Source organism: Patagioenas fasciata, chromosome 8, assembly GCF_037038585.1.
Source record: "Patagioenas fasciata isolate bPatFas1 chromosome 8, bPatFas1.hap1, whole genome shotgun sequence".
Taxonomy (NCBI): domain Eukaryota; kingdom Metazoa; phylum Chordata; class Aves; order Columbiformes; family Columbidae; genus Patagioenas; species Patagioenas fasciata.
The window spans coordinates 22,426,126-22,444,794 of record NC_092527.1 but is presented as its reverse complement, the minus strand read 5'-3'; the positions used below and the strand labels follow the sequence as shown (position 1 = coordinate 22,444,794).

Genomic DNA, 18,669 nt, shown 5'->3' with positions numbered 1-18,669 from the left:
ACCTAAAAACAATTCCACATTAATGAGATGTATTTCTCTTCAACTTCTCACACCTGGCTGCCTATTGATGCCCAGCCAGGACTGTCTCTCAATAATTGGCATTTTTTTTGCAGGCAAATATTGAATGAGGTGGCGAACATTGCTTTGGACAAACTCACTCAGGAAAATTCCTTCAGGGTTTTAGCTTGCTGGTCTGTAAAGGAAAGTTGTGAAGGTCAAACATGTTTCACATTATTCTTCTGTGTGGTTGGACTGACCAGGTCTGGATGCGCTTGGGAGAGGACACTGTGCTGGCTACCCCATCCGCATGAGAATAAAAGCTCCCCTGCTAAAATGTGCGTGCTTGCTTTTCAGAAGAGATATAAAGTGAAGGTCTTAGCCATTTGTGGTCATTAAAGATCCCATGGCCTGTTTTTTCTCACAAGATCAGAGTTGTTAACCCCGGTGTCTTGGCTCCCCTCCAGCTCAGGTAATTGCTGCCTGCCCGCCCGCCCTGTGCTGGGACACTCAGGTGGGGCAGGTGCTGCCCTTCCCATCTCAGGTCTCACCAGTGGCCACAACCATCCTGTCAGGAGGATAGCTTCAAGAAAACCCCCAGAAGGGGGTTTGGATCGGGAAGGCTCGCTGAAACCCTGAGGGACGGGAATGTCTTCAGGATGCAAAAGCTGCCCATTTCCAGGCATCACCTGTGAAGAGCCTCTGGCTCAGGTTCATTCCACACAACTGAGGTGGTCACTTACAGTTAGTTGAGCAGCTGTGTTTCTAGAGGATTGGCTTTTGTTCATTTGGTTTTTGGTACAAAAAGTATCTAAAACCCCATAGTTTTCTCATGGAAGTCAGAAGGCTCCAGCCCTCATTTTGCCTCTCTCTGTGCTACAGCCAGGTAGGATGCCAGGGAACTGGGAGGTTACATTTGCAGCCAGGTTGCAGGAGCTGTTTGGGGAGCTACATGGGTGCCATGGCCAGGAATGACTGGAAGGGAGCAAACTATACCCCAATGGTTTAGGAAGCAAGAAAGAATCTTCCTCAAAGATGGTACTTTCCCATTTGAGGTACCTGGAAGTCTGTCCTTCATTATACTTTTCAATCCCTTTCTCAAGGGATTTTCACCTTCTCAGGTTCAAGGTGGAAAGGACATTCCCTGCTAAATCAGTCCTGGTGCACAGTGCACAATGGTGCACAGAGCCAAACACAGGTAACAAATTGTGTTGCAATAAATGAAGGGTTTGGAGCCAGATAAAATGTGTGACATTCAAAGTTCTCAGCTCTCCTCCCTCAGAAAGGCAATCTGTGACTTCTGGACCCTCCTTAATGACCCAGAGCTGGATGGAAAATAATATTAATAGTAATAAAAGAAACAAAGAAGGGGCTGGTGCATTTTTTAAATAAAGAAATTTCCCTCATCTTGCGGTTAATTTAAAAGGTTTATTTCTTGAAATGAATCCTCTTCATCAAATCTCCGATCCTTGAAAATCAGTGCAACCTGCCTCTGTGGATAATGAATTGATTTGTAATGTAAATTATATAAAACACCCTCCCCGCCAGCATTTGTGTGTGAGTGTGTTTAATCTAAAGCGTTTAAGTCTGAAAATGAGCTTCTCCATCAAAAGTCTCGATTCCATTTACATTTCTTGCATACGAGTCAATTTGTGCCTGACCCAGTCTATAAATCACTGCCAAGGAGTGCTGTGTCTGTACCTCTCCTCTTTCCCCACCCCCTCCCCTCATGCTCCCATCCTTCCACATGCTATGTTCAAAAAGACATCTTTGGATACTGCCTATGAACAGCTCCCAGTTTTCCAGCCAAGCATCGGTGGTGGAGGAGGCACCCCGGCTCTGAGAGACGGGCAGTCAGTGGGCAGGTGAAGGAAGGGGAGGAAGGGAAGTCCTGCTCGGCTTCTGCTGGCTGCTTGGGAGGGATCTCCCAAGGAAAGGTGCCCTCTCTCTTGGTAGCTCCATTCCAACATGTGATTGCTTGACCACTAAGGGCGCTCATGGCTTAAGTGTGTTAAAGGCTGAAGTCTCCTGCTGGTGCACATCAACATGGTCCTGTAAAATCCATGAGGGGGTAGGATTTACACCATCAGAGGCTTTGGCCCTGTCATCTTCTCCCCAGTTCTCTGATAATGCCAACATGTATCCTTTGTCTTATCCCATTGGCAGTGAGATTATTAAGGGTCATATACCCTTAGCTTGCCTCCTTGGTGCTGAAACCAGCAGGAGGTGCCTTCAGGGGTTAGGGGCTCCTCTGGCTGGTTGGACATCTATATAAGTGCCTGAGGTCTTTTGGGAGAGCAGGAGTAGTGAAAACGGTGAGATCTTCTCCCAGAAAATCTGGTGACCCATCTGGATACTGGCGTCAGAAGGACCTTAGTGCCATGCATCTGAGGACCAGGAAGCCAGGAAGCTAACAGTTGACTTTGGTCTCTGTGAAACATCAGCAGTGCCTGTGAAACATGCAGCTTTTCACAGAGCAGTATTTTATAACTAAAACCAGAATGTGACCGGTATCATAAACCCATCTTTGGCACTGGCAGGGAATTTTGTGACACACTTTTTTTTTTATGTTCTATTTTTCCTTCAGAAAAGGCATGATTTAAACTGATTTCTAATCTCAGATTAAAAATGGAATCAAATTTTGGACCATTTCAGCAGTCGAAAAATGAAAAAATCCAATATATTAATTGGGAAACAACTTACTGCTCTATTCAAGGTACAGGTGCAGAAACAAGAAATTAACAGTTTCATCAGCCAAAAAAAAGAACATGACAAATGCTAGATGAATGGTTGAAGGTACATCCAAATTTGCCAATATGTTTATTCACAAAGTTTTACAAAACCAACTTAACCAGTACTACTTAGATTCTCTTGCTCTCTCTCTTCCCATAGCAGAAAGATTCCTGAACGTATTAAGAAATCAGAACACATAATGTGTCCAAGTCTCCAAAAGAGCATGAGATATAGAACAGGAACAGTGGTCACTTAACCTGCTCAAAGCCACTTTGTGTCCTCCCTCTGCGAACTCCTAATACTGCTCTCTCCAAGCATCCCATAAGAAGCAAGGTCCATCTATTGTCATCTGGTTGGTTCGTCACTCACCAAAATGAGATAGATTGATGTCCAGCCAAGAGAGCTGAGAATTCAGCAGAGCTGGGAAGTCAATCTGAGGTGACGATCTTCTGAAAACAACATATATTGGTTCATAGACTTACAAGCAAGATGTTCCCTCTCTGTGCCTTGGGTGTTTACCTTTGAATAGCGTTAATGCTTCCTTTCTCCCAGCTTTCCCCAGTTTAAATATAAGGTCTCTAGAGCGTGGGGATGTGTTACTGTATGAACAACCAGCGCTGAGCACAATGGGGATTCTGGCCTTGGACAAGTCCTCATGAGCTGCTGTAATACAAATAGTAGGAAGAGTTTTTCCTCAAGATTACCCCAGGGGGTTGAGGTCAGACCTTCAGTGAAGGAAGACACAAACCTATTACCAGTTTCTGTGGGGACTAATACAATTTGCACTTCGTTAGAGGAATTCAAAGTGATTTGTACACATTAATTACTCCTTGCAGCATCCCAGCTGGATAAATATTATTACCTTCATTTTACAGAAAGGGTAACTAAGATGTAGAGAAGTTCATTTGTTTGACTACAACTGTACAGCATGTCAATGACAGAAGCCAGGAATAAAACATAAGAGGACTGATTGCCAGTCCCTGCACACCACAGCCCTATGGGTCCCAAATATTGTTTGCCCAGAAGAACGTAACAAGCAAAGTAAGTGGTTGTGCCTCCCAGCTGGGCTCAGCACCCCCGTGATGGGTTTGGGTACTGGGGATGCCTGGGAAGCACCGCTGCAAACCCTCGCATGCACAGCCTTGCAAAGATAGGAGGAGGAAATGAAAGTGCAATTAGCTGGAAACAAATGAATTAGTGTTGCATATATTTCCCAAGCTGATGGGTTGGTGAATGAACCACTCATTATTTCACGGAGCAGCATCTTTAAAGATCTGTAGAACAACTTGGAAAAAACACAGCTTTTCTGTTTTGACATTTTTTGCACTATTTCTGAATGTTGTCTGCCTTAGTTTCAGGCATAGGTGCTGCAATATTTCCATTTTTTCACGAAACTGAAATTATGAAGAAGTTTTGCAGTTTTAAAATTTCTCACCTTGAATTTTTCAACTTTTCATGTGTCACAATAACATTGTCAGCATGTGGCCTATAGAAACAAAATATTTTGTACCTTAAACACCAAACCCTCTTTATAGCTATTTTCCTATTTTTCTTGTACTAGGCCAGTTAAAAACAGGTGATGCTTCCCTCTCCAGCAGAAATGTTTGACTGAAGTCAGAGATGCAAAAAGAAAGAGAGGACACAAAGCAGAGGCAAAAATATGAAACAAGAGATTTTAAAGTTTGGTTTGAGTTTGGTCAATAGCTTTTTTTATGGTTGTTGGGTTTTTCCTGCAAGAGCAAAACATGTCCAGAAATCTTCTAGCCATCTATAATTTATTGCATTTCTCCTATGTAGCGAACAGAGGAACTTGATATTTCTTTGCTGCAGCAGACAGGCTTGCAAGACAGGACCAGAGTGATGAAGCAAGCTCCTGTGTGAGATTTCCAGAAGTGGCAAAGTAGATTCTCCAGGTAAGACAGATCTGAGAGCATTGCAATAACAATAACAAGCTCACTATTTAATTATTCTTATTTACATTTGAGTTGGTGTTCTGCAGGACGGTATTTTTTGACCTTTGGTCTGCAGATTCCTGAAAGAACATGGACCCATTGTAAGAAGGGTGGGAAAAGCAATGTCACTGATGCTCTCCGGTGGCTGGGGCTTGGGAATTTTCTTTGGGGGTGCTGAGACTTCATGAGAGATTTTCTAGGGATCCACAAATCAAAGCAAGTTGAAAACCACTGCGGCAGGATAATGTTATATTGATTGCTTTGTTTTTGCAGGGGATAGATTTTGTTTAATCTTCCCCTTCCTTACATTGCTTGACACCATTAGTTTTATCTTCACTGACATCAAATATAAAAAATCACTGGAGAAGAGACTTTTAATGTGTTTTGCACTACTTTCTGGTGGGTGATAACACAGGAAACATTTTCTGGGGCACAGCACTCTTTGAAACAGGTTTTGCTTAAAGAAAGAAATTGGGTAGCACAGAAAAGGGGTAAGAAGATCTTATTCAGTGCCTGTTTTAGAAGAAACTGGGATTTAAAACAGACTAAAAACCTAGAAACTACGGGGCGTGCGGAGAGCTGGACAGAGTGAGACAGAGACCCCCTCCTTGGTTGGAGAGCCCATTGACCTACCCATACTGGCACGATGGGACCAGCACTGCGGTGAGGTGGGTGTTACAGGGGAACTCTTTATTTAACGTTTTTGGTCTGTGGTGGGGTATGGTAGGAAGCAGCACCTCACTCCCGTCCGGATTAGGCATGCAATGGAGGACTGTAGTTTTGGGATGGGGTGACCAGGATGGGGCAGGCTTCCCTGGGAAACTGTCCTCCCCGGTGCTGCATTGGCTGCTGCCTCCTCCGCTCGAGCTGCCAAATCTGGTTGTCCCCAGGCACGGTCCGGCCCAGGCAGGGAGCCAGGAGGGCAGTCAGGGAGGGGGATGGAGATATGCGGCTTCCACTCAACAAACATAAACTTATTTTTCATCCTTCACTGTCCTTCACAAATTCCTGGTGCCCGCCACCCTGCTGGCTGCTCCGAGGGTTTTAATAAAAAGGAAAACCAACATGTGATGTGAGCGCAGTAGGGAGAGGAGAGGCAGCACAGAGGGAGGGGGCCAGACAATGTACCCATATGGAGAACAGAAGGATGCCAGGGCGGCCGCATTCAGAGCCAGTCCCCCTGTTTTCCCTGCACCCCATGGCCCCTGATCCGCTGATGGGCCCTTAACATAACAAGTGAGCCAAGGGGGTGACCAGCCCTTTGCTCGGAGCCCCCGGATTCCTCCACCACAGCCTCTGTCTCCCAGCTACTGATCCCGGGTAGCTCAGGGCCCTTCCCCGTGTCCTCCCCAGGGGCACTATTGTCTCCAGCTGCTGTGGGGGGAAAGGATGTCCCTGGGTCCTTTCCTGATAAAGACCAATAAAGGCTGGGGGGGATACATATATATATATATATATATATATATATGTATTTATGCATACAAATATATATGTACGTATATATGTATACAATAAATAAAGCCAGCCAAGCCCTTCAGGTATTTTAGCTCCATCTGTTGTTCAGGAGGAGGGATTTCCTCCTGCCCCTCCCACCTCCTAATGAATTCCCCCCTGCCCTGACACCAAAGGGTACTCACATGGACATGCTCTCAGGTACTTTGTCTCCTGTGGTTGGAGCAGCATAGGCTGTCAGGGTGGGGAAATCTTTTATTTTCCAAGGTTGTTGGTGACAGAGGTTTAGTCATAAACCCCTCCAGAGCCTCCTCAAAGCCCTTGTCACCCCTTCCATATGCTGGCCATCTGATTCAGGGTATCCCTTCACCCTATTTCACCCAGACCTACCCCTGCTTTCTCCTCCCTCACCCTTGCAGCAACCCACACATGGCTATGGCTGGAGTGAGGAAGATGAAGAATTAATGGCTTCTCTCATGAAGTCACCCAGAATACCCTCTCAGAGCCCCAGGTCCTGGCCATAAGGCCATCTGCCTGCCTGTACTTATGTACAGACACCTCCATCCCTCTGCTTCTTGGTGCCACCCAAGACACTTTTGGTAGGGACAGGGCAACCCACCTCTCTCCTCATTAGTGTGGGTGTCCCCTCAGCCCTGTTTCTGACTCTTCTACTGGGTTGCAACTTATCTTAATCAGTTTTAGACCTTCACCCATGATGCACATGACACTGGATGTGAGCCAGAAAGCAGAAGCATCTGGCAAATGACCAGACCATGGTCCTTCGCACAATACCCCTGGTTGCTGCCCACATGCCCCTGCTGCCAGGCTGAGCCTCATACCTGGTTTCCCACGTGCCTTCCCTGAGCAGCTCTGAACTGACAGCCTAAGTCGTTGTGGGTCCTCCACAGAACAGAAGAACAGGCTGGGGAAGGAACATGGAGCTGCATAGCTCTGAAGGTCACCAGCCCTGGGTGCTCCCTCCCTGCTGCAGCAAGCCCAGTGAAGGGCTCAGCCATGCTTGTGGGCAGGAGCTGGCTCTACTCACCCTCCATCACCTGCACGGAAACCAATTTCTCTACACAGAGAAGACGAGTTCTCCTCCCCCGGTGTCTATCTCTTTTTGCTTCCCGTTGCACATGAAAATGCTGACGGATTTCCCTGATCACTAGCCATGCTGGCTAGTGGCTAAAGCAGTTCATTTCAGACCCTGCGCAGGTATTTCTTACCATATATTATAGTGAATAATGTATCCCCAGCCATGCAGCACAAGGCTTATAAGGCTATCTCAGTATTCTGGTGACAGCTTTAAACCACTCGACCATTGACCATTCAGGTCTCATGGTTTATAGAGTCACCAGCACACCTTGACAGGGTTATAGCCTACTTATTGGTATAAAGCATGGTTAGGGATACATTATTATGGCACATTGCTCCTGAAACAGGACCGTGGGCCACTGGTGGCCTAGAGAGCCCTTGCTGGTGATCTGCAAAGGGTTTTGTGATGTGGACAGCCTGATTAACATCTACCTGCTAAACCACAATGAGCAATTGTTGGAGTGACCTGAAGCACAGCATTTACTCTCAGATCCTAGAGAGAAGGAAGCAGAGGTGGCTCTGGCAATAGGGGGGCTGCAAAGACCTGCTTTCTATGAAAGTGGGCACCCAACTGTGCCAGAAGACCTCTCTTTAACATTGGTGATCCAAAGGGTCGCAGTCCCAATGGTCTTTTTACCCTCCAGCAGCCACCATGCAGGTTGCCGTGAGTCTGAGAAACACTTTGAAGAGTGCTGCTTCCATGTTCTGTGGTTTACATTCACTCTTTCCGGGCTGCCTTGGGTTGGATGCAACCTGACCATCTTGCTTCTGTACAAATGCCAATTTGGTTTGTCTCACGCTGAACGCTCATTAACAATTACTAGAGTTAATGTACTTAATCACTACTGCTGAGGTTGAAATCTGACTTTTCTTCTGATTCCAGATCCCAGTTCTGCAAGCTTTTCCCATCTCCCACAGAAAGGCTTCTTCCTTGTTTCCATTGTTCCAGTCTTGCTCTCCAGATTACTGATTTTATTATGAAGTTTCCAAGGATTGTTTGAATTACCTTTGAATACAACATGCACTTGTTCTGTTTGTTATTACACAGCTGGGACAATTTAACAAACAACTCAGGTTAAAAATGTTGACCTCAGGTTGCTTCCTGATCTCACTTGATTTGTTAAATATTGAACTAAATTTGGAGAAAAATTACCTTGGTACTTTGAAAGACCTCAAAACTGGAACTCAGCAATAATGCATCTGTGCTTTAAAATTTCTCTGCCTGCACTCCCTCTTTAAGTGCTATTAAAAGAAATATTTGTTAAGGATATAGTTATAGGACTGGTTAAATGGATCCATTACAGAATTACTACATGCCAATGTTCAGGATGCCTCTGAAACAAATGGACCCATTTTCTCAAATGTTATGTTTAAGTCTCAGCGAGCTCTTGACCACAGCTCCGTTTGACATACCCCTCTTCAGCATCTTCTCTTAGTTTTCTCTGCAGCCTTGATCCTGCAGAGATTTATGCTTGTGATTTACTTAGAGCATGTAAATAGTCCCTCTGAGTTCAACAGGATGGTTACAGTTAACAGTGTGAGCATCCTTTGATGGGGCTGAGGCCTCAGCCACGCTCCTGCGGATGCTGCTGCCAGATGTGCATGGTTTAGGATCAGCCAGCTGTACAGACCTGACCCAGGTCAGGCAAACTTGCAGCATCACATCTTACCAAGTTATCCAGAGCACACGCTGCACAGCTTTTGTGCCAGCTTCAATTTTATTCCAGCTTTCTGCAAGCTCTGGGGGGGATGACAGGTGATATTTTAAGGTATAAAGTCAGAGTCACAGTCAAATAATACCGAATGCACATTGAGTCTGCCAGGAGAAGTTAACCTGTCAGCACTCCCTGAAAGGATCTGAATTAGCAGAACAGCTTCACATCAGATCAGCATTTGTGTCATGTGGCCACAGTCTTTCTGACCCAGTACTTGGAGTCCTAAAGCCTGACTTTCTTGCCTGTTGAATCCAGGCTTCAGTAGGTTTAAGACAGCGAGGTGATTGCTTACCTTTGCGCAGTGAGTTCTGCTCCTGTGAGGCTTTAGTGGAGTTTTTAGAAAAGAGGGATAAAATCCTACAATGTGTAGATGTGAGGCTATTAGTCTTCCCATACTCTTTTTCACTGAAGAAGGGGAAGGTGCAAGATACCACAGACAAAATCAAGTAGGCAGAAAAACTTCTGTGGATATAAATTTTTACTGTCTTTTCATAGCCTGTACAATATAGTATATACGGTGGAGGGTGGGGGGGTGGTAATAGGGGAAATATTGCTGCCAGTACATTGAACAGGGTGAGATGGCACAGACAGCACAGACATAATGAGACTTGTTCAGGACAACTTGGTTGCTTTGCATTCAGCTTCTCAGCTCAGGTTTCCACTTCAAGTACAATAAATCCCTGGGTCCACAATCACATCTCTCCTTCCCTTAACACAAATCTTTTTGCCACATCCTGATCTCCTGCCTCTGGGCCAAGCCACACCAGTACTGAACCAGGAGTGCAAGGGAAGGAACCAGACCCATCTCTGTAAAAGGACAGATAGATCATAGGGCAGAACTGAGGGATACACAACTCATTATATGCACAAGTGTGGGGTATTTATTACTGTAAAATGCTCACAAAATTCATAGGCTCCTAAGACTTACGATGGCATTATCCACCGCTGCTGGAGAATTAATGGGCAGACTTTTCTCTGTGCTAAAGCAGACAACATAGGGGGGTACTCTGTCATCCAGGGGTGAGAGCAGGGAATGAATGCATATACAGTACTCCCCTCTAATGCTAATGGACCCTAGCACTGAGATTAGATTTACACCCTCCCTCAGAACGTACACCAGGGGAAGGCAGCTCCCCCAGGCAGGCTTCCAAACGGTGTGGTGCTGCAGAAGCTGCTCTCTGCTTGCCCTACCTCGTCCCCACCAGCCTTCACGCCAGCCAGCACATGCTGTCCTGCTCCCCACCTCCACCATGCCCAGCTGCACAGAGCAGGACTGCTCACATTTTCATCTGCCCAGTGCCCCGTTGCAATGGTGAGCAGAGCAGCACTTGTCCCCCTGCGCACTTCCATGCTAGCCCCCAGCATTAGAGCTTCACTCCTTTGCATGTACCCACCACGAATACTAGGCAGTAGCTGATGTTTTGGTCCACAGCACCATAAGAGCACCCCATCACATTACAGAGGGTTAAACAGTCCTTTTACAATCTCTCTGCTCCCCAAAGAAATAAAAGTATGGAGAAAATATCCTCCCCCATTCCATCCCATCATCTTTGCTTTGGGATGAGAATGGGATTTTGACCTGAGGAATAATAAACATTATAATGGTGAATATGCGACTATTGCTCTTCTTGCAGAAGAGGTAGGCTTAAGATACTGAGGAAGAAAAGGAAAGCTCTCATATAGAGATTTTTCCATCCGTGGCTCCAAGTTTGACTCAAGACCCTTGAGCAGGGCCAGGGCTAGTCCCTTGACCAGGCAGGAGCTTGGGCTCAGAAGGCACAGCCCTCAGGACTGGGTAGGAGCATGGTGGTGTTCACACACCTCTTACACAACCAGAAGCATGAGCCCCACACTGAACTGGAGAGGAAGGACTCCCACCAGGGGTGTGAACAGCCCAGTTTCCACCAGCAGCCTCCCTCGGTCCCTGGTGGCGGGCCCATTTCAGGGCAGCATCACTGCACGGTGGAAGTGGCCATGGGCCTGCTAAAGAACTCTCTGCAAATAATTCACACCAACTTGTTTAAAGGAGCAAATGGGTTTAATTATTAGTTACAATCTTGTCAATAATTATCACCCCATCTGTGGGTAATAAATGGCAGCTTCTCACAGACTGCATCATTAGAGTTTAAGGACACCAATGGGGTGCATTAAAATGCTGAGGAAAGCATTGATCTGGTGTAAAAATGCTCTTTACAAATTACAGGCACGGGTCAAGCCCGGCAGTGAGTCCTCCCTCTTCCCATCTGATGCCAGCCTGCCCTCTCCTCTCGCTGTGCATCCTCCCAGTACCCCCAGCCCATGGCTGCCAGAAAGACAAAGACCCTGGTCTGTGGATTGTAGGGCATCTAGACCTTATGTAGGACTCAGGGCTTCATAGAGCGAAGGCTGTGTGACAATGAAGGGGTTGGTATAACGCACCACAGCTCCATCCTTGTCAGCTCTGCTGTGTTCTTGCCACAAAGAAGCTAGCCTGGGCATCTCCACAATCGATTTTATCCATTGGGCAAGACAAGGAGGAATATGGAGGCAATGTTTCCTGAAATGCAGCTACTTCTGGGATGGAAAAGCATCAGTCATCACACAGCAGGACTTCTCAGAGGAGAAATGATAACTTTTTTTTTTCTCCTATTTAAACTGCAGGCTGGAATATAGGCCGGCAGAATGTAATTATCCAGGCTGGAATTTGGCCAAGATGCTGGGGCTAACAGCCCTACTGTTTCAAAATATGCCACAGTACCCGAAATGATCACATCTTGCAGGATTTGATTTTGCATTTCATCCAAAACAATGTTGGGAAGTTGATGAATAGAATAAGCATAAACTAGTCCCACTTAGCCACATACCTGCTGAAAGTTCAGCCCAGAACAGCTCCTGAAAATTGTTTTCATTTTCTGTGCAAAACATTGAAAGAAGTCAGCATTTTTATTACCTTTGCAAATTCTCTGCAAGTATATTCCCCCATTTTCAGTGAAAAACACATCAACTTTCAGAAGAGGAAACTTGAATAAAGCAAGATATTTCTATTTGAAAACAAAACAAAACAAAAGAAGAGAAGGGCCTTTCTTTCCATTACAACAATATTTTATATGGACTCTTTTTTTATATGGACTCTTTTTTTTTAGTGTTTTTTTTTAGCCTGTTAGGACAGAGAGAGGATTAAGATAGCTAATGGACAGTTTGTATTGGCAAACAAAACTAACACCTAAATGACTCTTTGCATGTACAAGTGGTAAACTCTCCATTCAAAAGAGAGCTACACTGACAGAGGCAGGCTGAACTAAAACTGAGCCACAGTGTAAATAAACCTCTGCCAGGGCCCATACACAGCCCTGTCAAACACTGTGCCTCCCGTGCTTGCAACCTATCCCTCCGTTACTAAATACCTCCAAATGCTCCCTGTTGTTTTGAACGCTATGCAAATATTGGCAGAAGGATGTATGCTCTGTTTTAAAGATATATTCGATACAGCAACACCAAGCAAACTTTTTGAAAAACAGCATCAGGACTTGCAGTTTCTCTTTTTACTTCAGTGAATAAAGTTTATCGGCAGAATAAATTCTGCTTTTAGCTGACTCAGGCTGTTTGCTAGCTTTCGCTAAATGTGGCCAATCATCCCCCACAAGGGAAGAATAAAAGAGGTAATTTTGAAAAGTTAAAATATTTCATTTTCTATTTTGGAAAAAGAATCACAATCTATTTTTCATGTTGAAATGTGTTCCCTTTGTGAAACATAACTGCTTTTCTAAAAAGGACAGTGGTCATCCATAAACAACACATCTCATTCAGACTGGAAAAATCACAGCAGCTTTCTGTTCTACTGAAATATCTAGAAAAAAAAATTCCAGCAGTGGAAACCAAACCTCTCTTAATTTTCAGTTGGACAAATGGAAGAAATGGCTGCCTGGAGCCCAAGAGGAGAACACGCAGCAACTTATCGGCTCTGCAGCACCACGAGCGCATGCGTCCTACAGCAGCATCCGTGCTCTCTGCACATCTTTGGTGAAAAACCTCAAACTGTCGCTGATCTCACACACATAGACTGCACTTAAATGAACTGCCCCAATACAGCAATTGCCCAGCTCACATCTAGTCTATATCACATCCCTCTCTGGTGCTAAGGAGAATGTAAAGAAGGAAAATAAACTGAAATGCAAGAAACACCGTTTTCAATTCTTAATTTGTAGCCATTTGTACTCTAGGCCTAAATATTTTGGCAATTCCTTTGATTTTCTGAAAATATAAGTGAATCTTAAAAAGGAGTATGACTTTTAGAAAGAATATATTTCTGGCAGCCTGCACCAGAAACAAATTATTCCCATGTTGTAATGCATAATGCACATTAAGGTCTGCATGAGAACAGGAGCTGGCCACTGCACAAACACAATTCCACCAGTGAAGCTTCCAGCCTCATTCCTAGTACCTGTTCTTCAATTTTGTTCCTGTTTAAAAAAATGCCATGTCACCTAATTGACTGATTCCATGCCACAAGAAGTTTGCAAACACACTTGTTTAAAGAAGATATGCCCTGGCTGACTTGGAAAATCCCTAAGCAATGCATTCCAAATAAATCAGAACTGATTCATGACCAGTTGAGTAAATAATAGAAGGAATGGAGAGTGTGGTACAGGTACACCACCACTGATGCTGATTTGCTGAATTCACTCCAATGAATTTTGTACCTTCTTCCATTTCACTTTCTGCAAAATTCCCAGCAGATCACTTTACAGTGAGAGATACGTTGCAAACAAGCGTGTAATGAATGGACAGAGGAGAAAAATCACAAAAGCACATTTAAAAAATTCCCTGGGTAAATATTTGCATTGGAAACTGGACCTCAAGACTCACTAGCTGCAGCCAGGGGTCAGAAACATTACAGGTCCACCCAAAACAAAGGGAACTTGAAACTGGGAAGCGAGGTTGCGGGTGAGCTAGTTGGAATCAGCCTAACCTCACCAACATCTGGGAGCTGTGTCTTTTACTGTAGCTGAAGCTCCTAACCCTGCATTTGTGTGTGTACGTGCATGTGTGTTCACATATTTAATGAAACACAAACAAGCATGTGCGCGCTCACACATTCTTAAAATGTATGTGCATATATTCCCATATTCACAATGAACTGTTTATGAGCAAGCTATCAAGAAAGAGTTTTCACTGAAATTATTCAGTGAATGACTTCAAACAATGAATACATTGCAGGAAATGGCGATTGGCTCCAGAGTGATCCGCAAGCAGAAAAGAAGGCAAAAGCAGTTGAATAAATGGGTGGCTATGAATTACTCATTTAGCTGCATTATCTTCTTGTGGTCCCAATTCAGCAAATGCCTAAACACCCAGTTCCCATTAAGGGCATGAATAGTCCCATTGATTCAATAGGGTTATCTTCTCTGCCGTCCACGGGGCAACTAAAATACTTTAAATTTAAGCAAGTGCTTAAAGTGCTTTGCTGAATCAGGAGGTATGTCCACACTGTATATACCTGTGTTATACAGAAGGTCAGATTAGCTGATCAAAGAGTCTTTTATGGTCTTTAGATCTATAAATCTATGAATATAACCAGCCTTTGCTGGAATTGCTTCTCCATAACCTTCCTGAGCACTGAAATTCATTCACACCCCAAAAATATTAATAAAACACTCTGTACTTAACTCTTTTCATATTATACTAAGTACGCCACTAAATAAACCTCTTAATATTCCAGTATATTTTGCAATGAACATTTCCCCGGTACGCTAGAGCGATTCCTCCTTTTGTGCCATCCAGAACACAATCCCCATGAAATACTGCAGTAAACATTTCTCTGAGTACTACAGCAAACACTACCAGCTTTAGCAGATTAACCATTCCACTGAGCGCCATATTAAGCACACGTTTAAATACTGAGAAAAGACGTATAGCCTCCTCTTGCCACTGCGCCTCGTTACCCTGCCGAGATCCATATTTTTCTGCACGGAGCCAACCAGCCCCATGTGTACCTGCTCTGCTCCTCCCGGCACCTCTCCCTCTCTTTTTCTCCTTCTTGTTTTGTTCATCCTGGAGCCGTTTTTCTGGCTTGCAAAATTTGTCAAGGGGCAGGAAGTGGCGGGGGGGAAGAGAAGGCAGAGGATTTGGCACATTGTTCAACCACAGAATCAACACTAAATCTATACTGTCTCTGCCTCTCTGCTCTCTCATCTTTGCTGAAGCTGCTGATGAAGAGACAAAGGTTACCTGATGATCCCCCACTCCAGACCAAAAGTGGTGCTCTGAAGTAGCAGGTCTTGACTGGTGTAATTTAGAGTTATAAAGCATTGTTTGGGTTTTACAGGTGTACTTTAATGTCAATGAAATTACCGTGCTCAAAGCCTTCAAGGGATTCATCTTCAGTAAGTGTTTAAGAGCCATTGACTCATCTCTTGTTGCTGACAAACCATCCAGATTCAACCCATAGTTCTGTTCAGCTTTCCTCCTTTCCCTCCTCTCTCTCTCTTTCTCTCTCTTTTTTACTCTTTTTTTTTTTTTTTTTTTTTTACTAGCAATTTGATGTTTGATCATTTGAGGCAATGAGGCGGAGGGTAATTTACGTTATCAGGGAGGTATGAGGGGTGCTGGGAACCCAGACGCAAGGCCCATTCGCCTGCTAAAGCGCCATCGTAATGTAATGAGACTCCAGTCAAGTGCAGCTAGTAATGGAGAGGAACATTTCCCATTCATCTGCCTACCTGAGACTCCACCGAATACGACAATAACTTTTGCACAGGAGGAGCAGGGGGGGACACGGCGAAGGGGGGCCTGAGTCCCCACAGCACGACTTCCTCTGTCTCATGGAGAAGCACCACAGCCTCATCCTTTAGACCACTGAGGGAAGCAAATTAACACAACTCAGGAAGCCACAAAACAGGTTGTTGGAAGTGCTAACCCTTCCCAGTTTCTTTCCAAGAGGCACCAGGCCAGCACAGACACCCAGACTTCCCTAGCAGTCTGTGACCGGGTCCCCTCCACGGCCCCTCAGCTGCTGCATCCTCCCAAGGAGAGCTGGAGTCTGGTGCAGAGGCAGCTTGGAGAGGATGGCACAGCAGAGCAGGACACGGGGAATGTGTCTGCACGCCAACTAGCAGAAGTTGCAAAAAGGAGGAAAACTGTTACCCAGAAGCGCTCCCAAGGCCATTTCCCTCCAAAGAGGTTTCTGAAATAAGCCCTTTTACCTGCATCACTTGCCCACAAGCATGGCTTCCTATTACAAAACCAGAATTTTAAGAAACATCTTCTGTTTGTTTTTTTTTTAAGTGTGGCAAACTGGACATTGGGATTGCATCAACCATTTATTTTAATGTCACTTCCTAATATTAGTCAAAAGACAAACAAAAAACCCAATCCTACCCCACACTTCTAGCACCCTGGATGTCCACCCCCAGGAGGATTTCATTCTCCATTGCCACATCAGAGAAGCCCACTTCTGCCATGGCTCTGGAGAAGCAGGCACTCACTCTGCTCTGCAGTGTCCTGGGGGTGGCTGTTCCCATGACAAGGATGAGCATATTTACATCATGCTGACTGGGAGGGAAACTGAGCCGTGGAATAGTGCCCTGTGTCATGTCATGATGAATAAAATCCAAGGGCTTGTTTCTTGTTTTTCAGAGAATGAGTTCCTCAGGATGCCAGGAGTCATTTCTGTCCCACTCACACCTCAAACTCTGCTCCTCAGTCTTGGCCCTTGCCTGTAAATCCCTCCCAGGCTACAGATTCGCTTTCCACTCTATCTGTGTAGCACAGCAACGGGGCCTTCCCACAGCACAGTAATAACAACAACAGTAATACCAGTAATACCCACCAGCAGCAATAACAATGATGCACGTATTCAAGTTCTCGCAGGCAACCCTGCTACTCTGCACACTTTGTTTGCAAGCTGAGGGTAATTATAGCTTGAGGGAACCTCCTGGATGCAAACATTTCTCCTGGTACGAAGACCTCGATTTATGTCAATGGGTGTAGGTGGCAGGGGCGAGACAGAGGGGCAGGAGAGACTAATTTCCTTCATCAGCCTGTCCTAAGCTTGTCGTTTGTTCCCAGAACTCAGTCTGAGAAAGGAAGAGAGAGGAAAGGAGAGGGGGAGTGAGAGGGAAAGACCTCAGCTTCCCCTCCCAGTCCCCACCAAATTCTTGCCACATGGACCCTTCCAATTATATCCACGTTTGAAAGGCTGCTGTCAGGATGAAAGGCACAGAGCAGTAATGAACTGACGATTAATTTGCAGTTGGCTCACCCAGTGCGCGAGCATCTCTCAGGCTCACTGCATGCGGGTGCTAAATATGACAATGTCAGCAATTGTCAGCCAGAGCCAGGGTTACCCTTAATAAGAGTCTCTCTCTCTCTCCACTGCCTGATTGCCCACTGCCGGCTCTCAGGGGCTCTGGCTCGGCTCCCCATCTTCCCGACAGTAAGGGGAGCCCTGGACCAGCTCGGCAGCTGCCAAAGTAGCAAGAGGAAGAGAAAAGAAATGACCCTCTCCCCTGGCAAAGCGGCAGGAGCAGCTGCCAGCACTAACTGCCTCTACCCATGCCAGCTTTGACCTGGGAGAGTTATGGCTTATGCTGGCACAAAAATATCTCAGGATGTGAGCAGGTATGTGAGCACCAGCCATGCGTGTGCTGGCATCCTTTGCATCTCCAAAACTAGTGGCAAATACCACATCCCCTTAATCCATGCTTAAAACAAACTTCTTGCTGTCCACATTCAAGTCAGCGTCACCATGTCAGAGGGGGCATGATGGCCAGGGAGTGTGACTGAGACTGAGTTTCAAGCCAGAGCTGTTGCAGAGAAACACCCCTCCCACTACGATGCAAAATGGGGTTGCCAGCAGCTGATTTTCAGGTAATGCATGAAGGGCTGACATAGCCTGACAAGGCCTGGGCATATCCCTTCTCCTCCTTAAATGGCCCTGCCAGCCCTGGCAGTGAGGCAAGAGGCATGCACATAGGGTTTGCTGTGTCGAGCACTCTGTGAGAGCACACAGAAGGATCGGGGCTGCTCTGAAGAGTTTGTGCCAAGATGCACCCGGGTGTGGGAGGGATGCAGTGGAGAGTGCTGGATTGACGGGGCTGGGAATGCAACCAATGATTTCTGCATTAAGGGGCCTGTCATCAGGCCACGGGGTAACACTGCTTTGCAGAGGGAAGCACAACACCTGCTTACGAGACACAGACATTCAAAGTAAAGACCAATCTCTTGGCATCACACAAAGATGCCTTCTGTGCACTCCCAGAGAATACAGGGTGTGCACAACAGGCTTGCATATTCCATCCACCCTTGAGTGCCTGTCCACCCAACCCAGACACTTCACCTTCTTTCCTTATTCTCAGCACAGGTATGAGACCCAAGCCTGAGCCATTAGCCACTATATGTGTGCTTAACCTCCAAAAAGATATTTTCTTCAACTGTCTGAAGCTGGGCACCCCATATCACTGGGCACCTTTGAGAATCTGGGTTCAGAAGGCTCATGATAAATTCTGCTGTGGAGCAAGCATAGGATGCCTGGGATGTAGCAAGACAACGTTCTTTGATGGATGTGGAGCAACATGTTGGGCATTATGTGTTCATACAGTAGCTTCCTTTTAGACTGCCCAAAGGCCTGTAAAATCTATTTCACATCTCTCATTCATTAGATGATCACATTAGATCTGACTTCATGTTATTTTGTTTGAATCTGAAACATGGGTGCACTGATTTCATCTTGGGCATGGACTTCTAGA

At 45.5% G+C, this 18,669-nt stretch overlaps 1 protein-coding gene and 1 long non-coding RNA gene across 2 annotated transcripts in view; one reads left to right on the top strand and one right to left on the bottom strand.

Annotated features, from left to right (window-relative positions):
• LOC139828499 (uncharacterized) overlaps window positions 1–13,094 on the top strand; it is a 65,029-nt gene extending 51,935 nt beyond the window's left edge. The window contains exons 3-4 of the long non-coding RNA XR_011740177.1: window positions 4,528–4,643; window positions 12,821–13,094. This is a non-coding gene — a long non-coding RNA (uncharacterized lncRNA). The remainder of the gene's footprint in view (window positions 1–4,527; window positions 4,644–12,820) is intronic.
• SEC31B (SEC31 homolog B, COPII coat complex component) overlaps window positions 1–18,669 on the bottom strand; it is a 255,192-nt gene that overhangs the window by 142,640 nt on the left and 93,883 nt on the right. The gene's annotated exons all lie outside the window — the stretch shown is intronic.